We start from the raw sequence: 8,668 nt of genomic DNA, 5'->3' as shown, positions 1-8,668 counted from the left end.
GGGGGTGGGGGCGGGGAGCTACAGGAGGGAGGGGCAGCAGGCAGAGAGCTACAGGAGGGCAGCAGCGAGCTACTGGCGCACGGATTCGTGTGCAGGGTTACTAGTATATATATAAAAGCCTAAGTGACCGTTTGACCATTCAACCAGTAGCTGTGATGCGCACTGACCACCAGGGGGCATACGCTCCAACTGGTAGGTTTGCTTGTGGCTGGGATCTGGCCTATTGGGCCTGGGTGAGATGGGCCAGACACACCCTGGAGCCCTCCCGTGGTCCCTCCCCAGCCCCGATTGTGCACTGGTGGGGTCCCTCAGCCTGCCCTGTGCCCTCTCACAATCCAGGACCCCTCAGGGGATGTCGGAGAGCTGGTTTCGGCCCGATCCCTGCAGGCCAGGCCGAGGAACCCCACGAATCTGTGCACCGGACCTCTAGTGTTACTTATAAAACAACAAAAAGCCTTCCTAACTCAGATTCTCCAAGAAATCCTCAGTAGATGGCAGTGTTGAGCTTTTTTTTTTTTTTTTTTTTTTTTTTGTGGTGATGGTGGTGGGGGCGTTTTGTTTAGAACTGCAGGCTTCTGTTTAGCTTTAGATTGTGGGTTTCACAAAATGCAGTTCATTTTACTCAGTCTTTGTGGCTCAGGGCCTTACCAAAAACCCTAAGTGCCCTCGCAAGCTAATAAAACAAATACATCTTTAGTATTCTAGTTAAAGTTTTTTAATTGTCAAAGTTATGCTTGTAAAAATTTAAAATATGTGGAAGTGTAGAAAGTAAAAGTGATTGTAAGTTTTCCAGCTGTTTTACTATGCATATAAAATAGACATATAACATATAAATGGGGTCATATAATTCAGTTTATTCTGCAGCTTCTCTGTGCCTCTTTCCATCGTGCTCATTCCTCCACATGAACAGCTGTGGTCTCCATCCTTCCCAACTTTCACAATTTATAATGTCTACATTCTGCTCCAGAACTATAATCAAGTCATCTAGGTGAACTTCTGAATACTTAAACCTAATAAAAATAGCATTTCCCATATCATGGTTGAGTAAATACCAATCACTGTAGAACAAAACGTGGTCAGATCTATCTATAATAATAAAAGCATAATATGCTAACTAGACCGGACGTCCTTCTGAATGAAGCCTCAGGGGCAGAGGCAGAGGCAGCCACTGCCGCCGCAGGGGCCAAGCCCCTTGCAGGAATTTCGTGCATCAGGCCTCTAGTAGAGAAATAAAGTTAATTCCATGTGCTTAACCCCTACCCCACAATTGTCAAGGTTCAAAGCTGTCTTTTAATTTCATTTTTATTTTCCTCACTTTCCCAGCAATCACAACTTTTCATTAGTTTGTTTTAACCTCATGTTCCTTGAAATCTCATTCTTAGATTCCTTTTGCTTTGCTCAAGTACATGTGTGAATTTGAGTGCATTGCTTTCTCTGCACAGCTGAAAATATCCCTCCCCCCACCCTTACTGATTGATGGTTTGGCCGGGAATATAATTTAGGCTCAAATTCCTATTCCAGAGTAGATGGTTGGGATTTTAAAGACATAGTTTAAAAGTATTTCTGCTGGGAAGTCATTTCAGTCACATTCTCATTCCTTTGTAGCTGACCTATTTTTTTTTTCTTTTTAAGACTCTCGTTGTTCCTGGGGTTTTGAAATTTCTACAGGTGTCTAGGTATGGATCTTACTGTTATTTATCCTGCCTGGTACCTGGTGGGCTTATCTGAAGATTTGTGTTTTCTCCTAGCTCAGAAAGTGTTTCTATTATGTGTGATCCGGGAAACGAGTTTAAGTCGGCTCGCGTGAATTGCGCGTACTCCGCGGGAGCCGTCTTTAACTCGGTTCATATAGATTTGCGACTTTAATTTTTCACTGCTTTGTGCTTTTCCTGTGTTGTAGGAGATTTCATTGACTTACAGATAACTGGTATGGTTTTTAGTCTTGGCTATTCTATAATTCCTTCTGTTTGCCGAAAATAGTTTTTTGACAGTCATTTTAAATTCCCAAAAATGATTTCTTGTTCACTGATGGTTCCCTTTGTAATGGCAGCTAGCTCTTGTTTTTTTAGAGGCTTAACATTCTCTCAAATCTCTCCGTAGAGTTTTCTTCTTGAATATTCCCTATTATGTCTTGTTTTTCCAGGATGACTCCTTCCATTACTCATCTTTGTTTAGCTCTTTCGTGCTATTGGTTTTCCTCTAATATTTGGCCATTCATCCACTTTCATAATGAAGGACGACATTAGTATGTCTAGATCTCTGGTAAAGCCTGTTTTCCGGGGAAGCCACCCCTTGAAGGGGAGGGCTGGCTACAGGCTCCTGTAGGCTGTTGATCCATGTGTCAGCAGGCTCACCTCTAGATTACAGCCTGGGGATCCCCACACTTGCCGATGTACAGAGAGGCTTACATAATGGACTAGAGCAAAAATAATGCTTTCCTCTTGGGAAGAGCCATCCCCCCCCTTCTCCCTTTGTCCTATATGTTTCTCGTAAATGTCTAGAGCAATTTTAATCTCTATTCCACTTCTCTCTTGAGTTTCAACATCCATATTAGGATCCCTTCCTGGATAGATCACTCATTATTTGGAGAGTAATGTTTGGGTCCTGGGCAAAGTTGCTCCTTATGGGTTGGGGGTATGTTAGGGGGCAGGGGGAGGGAAAAGGTGGGAGGCTCACTGGCCCAGCCACTGTGAATATAGTTCTTCGCCCAGCTATCCTGATGATTGCCCTGTGGTCTACTCTTGCCTTCTCTTTCATGGCTCTGAGTTTGGAGTTTTTCTGGAATTACTTTGAGAAGGGATGTTCTTGGTCCTGGCATTTAGAGCTATGGTTTACCTTTCTAGTTTTCTGTGTTTTCTCAGACTTTCTGATCTGCTGGCAACTTCTCTTGTTTTCTAGCACTAATATGATTTAATTCTTTTAAAAATACCTTATATTTTATTCTAATGGGCCATGGATTAGTGGAGAGGTGATTATATGTGCTCAATTTGTGACTTTCAATGTTCTTTCTTAATTCATGTGGTTCAAAGGTATAAGACAGATCTATGAAGTGAAAATATCCCTTTCACCCTATTCCTCTACTGGTTGTCCCCTTATGTCTATTCTTCCCTTCTTCTTCTTCTTCTTTTTTTTTAAAAAAGCCCCTAATTTTAACTGGGCTCATGACTACTCAGCTAAGAAAGACACTTCCTAGGTGTGGCCAAGTGATTGGGTGCTGGCCAATGGTAGGTGAGCAGAAGTAGCTTGCTCAGCATCTAACAGGCAATGATGTGCATATTTTCCGCCTTCTTACTGTCCGGAATGCAATTGCAGGGGTAGGGGTGGGAGCCACCCTTGTCTATCCTGAGAAGGGCTACACTGTAGGGATGGCTGAGCAACAAAACAGAAGGAGCCTGGGTTCCTGACACTTCGTCACCATTATGCCAGCCCTGGTATGTGAGAGAGAAATGAAATGCTATCTTGTTTAAGCCTTGTATTCTGGGGTCACTTCTTACAGCAGCCTATCCTGTCTCTACCTGATACAATCTCTGGACTACTCAGTTCTCTTCCCTGTAGGTAACCAATGAGAACATATTACTGGATCCTTCCAGGGATATTTCATGCACAGATGAACAAATACACAGGTACATTCATGAATGCATACATGTGTATATACATACACATACAAACACACACATACATATAGCCCCCTCTCCATTTTTACCTAAATGGTGCTGTGCCAACCAGCTATTCTCTAAAGAAGTGAGGCTCTGTTTGAGTAGGAGGTTGCTAGTGGCAGCCCTCAGCCCAGCTTCTCTTCTGTGCTGACAAATTGAGCTCTGTGTCCAAATGTGCACACTGCCCCCTAATGAAAGCAAAACTCAATCCCCTCCACGCTGAGACAATGTGTAAGCTCTTTGTCCAGTCTCTTCCCGCACCCACCACAACCTCTCCCCCCCTAGAATTGTCAGTCTGCTCCCTTTCCATGCCCCTGATTCTATTACATTCACCAGTCTGTTCTGTTCATCAGGTTTTTTATTCATTTGACTTTTAGGTTCACTTATTGATAGATATGTATTTGTTGTCACTTTGTTGTTCATAATTTTTTTTATCTTTACCCTTTTTTTCTTTTTCCTTTTCTTAGAGAATACCCTTCAGCATTTCATATAATACTGGTTTGGTGGTGATGAAATCCTTTAGCTTTTTCTTGTCTGTGAAGCTCTTTATCTGACCTTCAATTCTAAATGATAGCTTTGCTGGGTAGAGTAATCTTGGTTGTAGGTTCTTGCTATTCATCACTTCATATATTTCTTGCCACTCCCTTCTGGCCTGCATAGTTTCTGTTGAGAAATCAGCTGACAGTTGTATGGGTACTCCCTTGTAGGTAACTGTTTTTCTCTTGCTGCTTTTAAGATTCTCTCTTTGTCTTTTGCCCTTGGCATTTTAATTATGAGGTGTCTTGGTGTGGTCCTCTTTGGATTCCTCTTGTTTGGGGTTCTCTGCGCTTCCTGAACTTGTAAGACTATTTCTTTCACCGGGTAGGGGAAGTTTTCTGTCATTATTTCTTCAAATAGGTTTTCAATATCTTGCTCTATATCTTCTTCTGGCACCCCCATAATTCGGATGTTGGTACGCTTGAAGTTGTCCTAGAGGTTCCTTACACTATCTTCATATTTTTGGATTCTTTTTTTTTTTGCTTTTCCGGTTGGGTGTTTTTTGCTTCTTTGTATTTCAAATCTTTGACTTGATTCTTCGGATCCTCAAGTCTGCTGTTGAATCTCTGTATATTATTCTTTATTTCAGTCATTGTATGCTTAATTTCTGATTGGTCCTTTTTCATATCCTAGAGGGTCTCGCTAAATTTCTCAGAGGTTTCTAGAAGATTCTTGAGTAACCTTATAACTGTGGTTTTGAACTCTATCCAGTAGTTTGCTTTCATCCATTTCTTTCATTTGTGACTTGTTTCTTTGTCTCCGCAATTTGGCTGCTTCCCTGTGTTTGTTTCTATGTGTTGGGTAGCTGCTAAGTCTCCTTGAGTTGATAGAGTGGCCTTGTGTGGTAGGTGTCATATAGGGCCCAGTGGCTCAGCCTCCCTAGTCACCTGAGGTGGACACTCTTGGTGCACCCCTTTGTGGGCTGTTTGCACAGTCTTGTTGTAGTTAACCCTTGATTGCTGTTGGTATCACTGGGAGGAATTTACCTCCGGGCCAATTGGCAGTGATGACCAGCTGTGTCTACACTGGAAGATCTGTTTCGCAGGTGACACCCTAATGGGGCAGGACTTGCTTCAGTGGGGCTTTGGTGCTCACTGAGTCTGCCCCTTGAGTGTGTCTCTTATGGATGTGAAGAGTTGTAATCCAGTATGGTCTCACTCTGACCACTGGGTACACTGGCTCTTGGATTTCCACGAAGGTGCAAGGTCAACCACTGTTTGGGGCTGCCCAGCAGGAGCTACAGAGGCATCTGCAGATTCCTCCTCTTTGTATGGGGGTTTGAAGTGCCCAGATGAGGCCCAGCTGTGAAGCAAGGCCAGCTGCTGCTGCTGGGCCTTGGGCCTTCTTTTGGAAGCTCTGGGGCTCTCTGACCCAGCTGCAGTTTGACAGGTTTTAGGCAGAGAAAGGACAGGCCATTCATATGCAAAAGCCGATGCGCACAGCTTGGGTGGGGTTGTAAATTGGGTGGGGAGGGGTCTCTGGGAATCCCCAGGGTGGAGCAAACAGCAATGGCTGCCAGTCAGCCCTGCACCAGAGAGGTCCCTAGGTTTCCGTGTCCCGTGCCCCCGTGCAGGAACAATGATCACTGCGAGCACCTCTGAGAGAAAACCGCCCTCGCGTTCCTGTCCCAATGCCAGACAGTCCAGTTTATCCCCATGTGTCTAGGTCCCCCAGAGTCTCACCCGGAACTGGAGTTCAGAGCAACCGGGAGCTTGTATCTCCCTCCCAATTAAAAGAGCAGCACATCCAGGTGCCAGCTCTTTCCGCGCCTCCGCACCTCTTACCAGTCTCAATGCGCTTTCTTCACCTCTCTAGTTGTGGAACTTTCCCTCAGCCAGCTTTCCCGTGGTTCTGGGTAGTAGTTGTTCTGCCTTTTAGTTGTAATTGTGATGTGGTTGTGAGAGGCAGCAAATATAGGTGTTTACCTCTGCCGCCATCTTGGTTCTCCCATGTAGCTATTCTTTGTATCAGTGGCCTGAAGCGTTGAGTGCCAACATTATCTTGATGGATACCTGACTCGCATAACAGATAGGGGAAGAGATCCAACTCACCTCTTCACAGGTGGGGAGCCCACCCCAAGACTTGCTCATAAGCCCAGGAAGACCCACTGTGATTTTTCTCAGTCACTGAGGGGTTAAGCCTGCCACAGCCTCTGCCAACTCTCAGGGGTTTCAGCCTTTACTCCAAGGCCATTAATCATCCGGGACCAGGGCTGCAGGAACAATACTTACTAGCAATTAACCTACAGTGGCGGGATCATTGTTTTCCCCTGCCTGCACTTCCCTCTTCTGCACGCCCAATTACTCTAAATTAACATTTACCAAGCAAAGTGCCTGTTAATTGGAAGGGCAGTAGAAAGAAAGGCCACACACCTACCCAGTCTAACTTAATAACCTCAAAAGAAGCCATTAATTAACAGGAAACGTTGTACGTTCAGATCTTGTTGAGACATTGGCTATTTACTGTGTGTTTGTGTTTCTGAGCTCCACGTCCCCCTCCCCAGCACTTCAGGTTATAAATCAAAACAAAACACACTCACAGGTAAAACTGCATTTGGAAGAAGTTCGCACTGACTGGAGTCCTTAGATTCCTGGAAATAATCCTAATGTCTGTATGGGGGAACTGAAAACTAAAGCTGAGAAAAAGGAAAAGGAAGAGAAATGCCCAGGGTCACAGGGTCAGCGGCAGCTGGCTGCCTCCTGGCCTGGTCCTCGCTCCACTCTGCATGTGCACTGGGGCCTTTGGAATGCTGAGGCAGCATCCTCTCTGGTCTCCAGGTGGCAGACAGTCATGTTTGTCAATTTTCATGCCAGGGAAGGGTGACAAGTAAGAGGCTGATGAGAAGGGGTGGAAACCTGCTCACAAGTTGAAAGCAGCCCCAGGCTGCCTGTCCTAAAATGCCCCCAACTTGCTCCCATCACCCCTCCCCATATGTGCAGTGGGGTTGAGTGACACCCAAACCCCCAGCCCAGCAATCTGAGCAAGCTCCTCCCCCACCCCCACCTGCCATCCGTCCCCAGGTCCTGCCCATTTGTAGCCTGGGCATCCCTCAGACCCAGCTCTTCTCTTCCTATACACGCTCTTGGTCTCCATCCCAGCCAGGCCCCCACCGCCTGGCAGGCCTTCCATGTGGCTCAGGTGAGTTCTCTCTCTTCCATTCCCACAGTGACTGTTGCACAACTTCCTCACTTCCCTTAAGGCCCTGACTCTCCATTCATGTCCTGATCAGAGACCCTCACCTCTCCCTCCAAGAACTTAGAGACCATCAGTGGGTTCTGCTCGGCCCCCCTTCCTCCCTGTCCTGTGGAGGTGCCTGAGTCCCACACCTCATTGCAAGTATTACCATGCTCATTGGAGTCATCCCTCCCCCATCTCTCATGTCCAATCCATCCATCAATCATCCAGCCTATACATTCCATCTCCATGGAGCCTGTCGCCCACTGCCATTACTTTAGCCGTGACAAACTGCAGCCTCACCTCCCTTCAGCCAGAGTGATCTTGCTACTCTCCTATTTTATCAAGTCACATCCTTCAGTGGCTCAGCATTGCCCACCTGTCAGAGTCATGCTTTTTAGGACATCCTACAAGCCAGATGACCCCAGACCACTAACTGGCATTACACCTCAGAAAGATTCATGGACTAGGACAAGAGTTCTCATCTTGGCCTCATTTTTCTCATCTAAAAAAAAATCAGACAAATACTCCTTCAACAATGTTGATTCTTGGGACTTTGATACCCACTTCTTTTTTTTTTTTTTTTTATTGATTTTTTACAGAGAGGAAGGGAGAGAGATAGAGAGTCAGAAACATCGATGAGAGAGAAACATCGACCAGCCGCCTCCTGCACATCCCCCACTGGGGATGTGCCCGCAACCCAGGTACATGCCCTTGACCGGAATTGAACCCGGGACCTTTCAGTCCGCAGGCCGACGCTCTATCCACTGAGCCAAACCGGTTTCGGCTGATACCCACTTCTGATTGGTCTTGAAACACTTCCATGAAGTAGGTATTGTCCCATTTTCCAGATGAGAATAATTGAGTCTCCAAGAGTCCGAGGTCACAGAATAATAAAGGCAGGATTTGAACCTCAGTCTGATATTTCTTTTGCTCTTTCCACGATTCACAGCTGAACAATCCACGAGAGCAGAGGTGGGGCTTCTAGGGGACTCCTCTGACCACAGCACATTCCTAAGAGACTTGCCCACATTGCAGCCCTCTCTTCCTGGTGCCACGGTGCCTGCGGCCTGAGTTCTGGGGCAGAGGGAACCTGCTCCCACACCTAGTCTCAGATGGGAAGGGGGTGACAGACAGCAGAGGATCAATAGCCATCTGCCCAGGCTCCACTGACAAACTAATCTTTTCAGTAAACATTTCATTAGCTCCCTGCCAGGCTGCTCCCACCTGCTGTCAGCAGAGGCCGATTGGGGTGGGGGAGGGGGCCCTCTGTGTTAGAATGGGCTCAGGTGTCAGCAGGG

Source organism: Myotis lucifugus, unplaced genomic scaffold (assembly GCF_000147115.1).
Source record: "Myotis lucifugus unplaced genomic scaffold, Myoluc2.0 scaffold_180, whole genome shotgun sequence".
Taxonomy (NCBI): Eukaryota; Metazoa; Chordata; class Mammalia; order Chiroptera; family Vespertilionidae; genus Myotis; species Myotis lucifugus.
Note: the sequence above shows the minus strand (reverse complement) of the source record.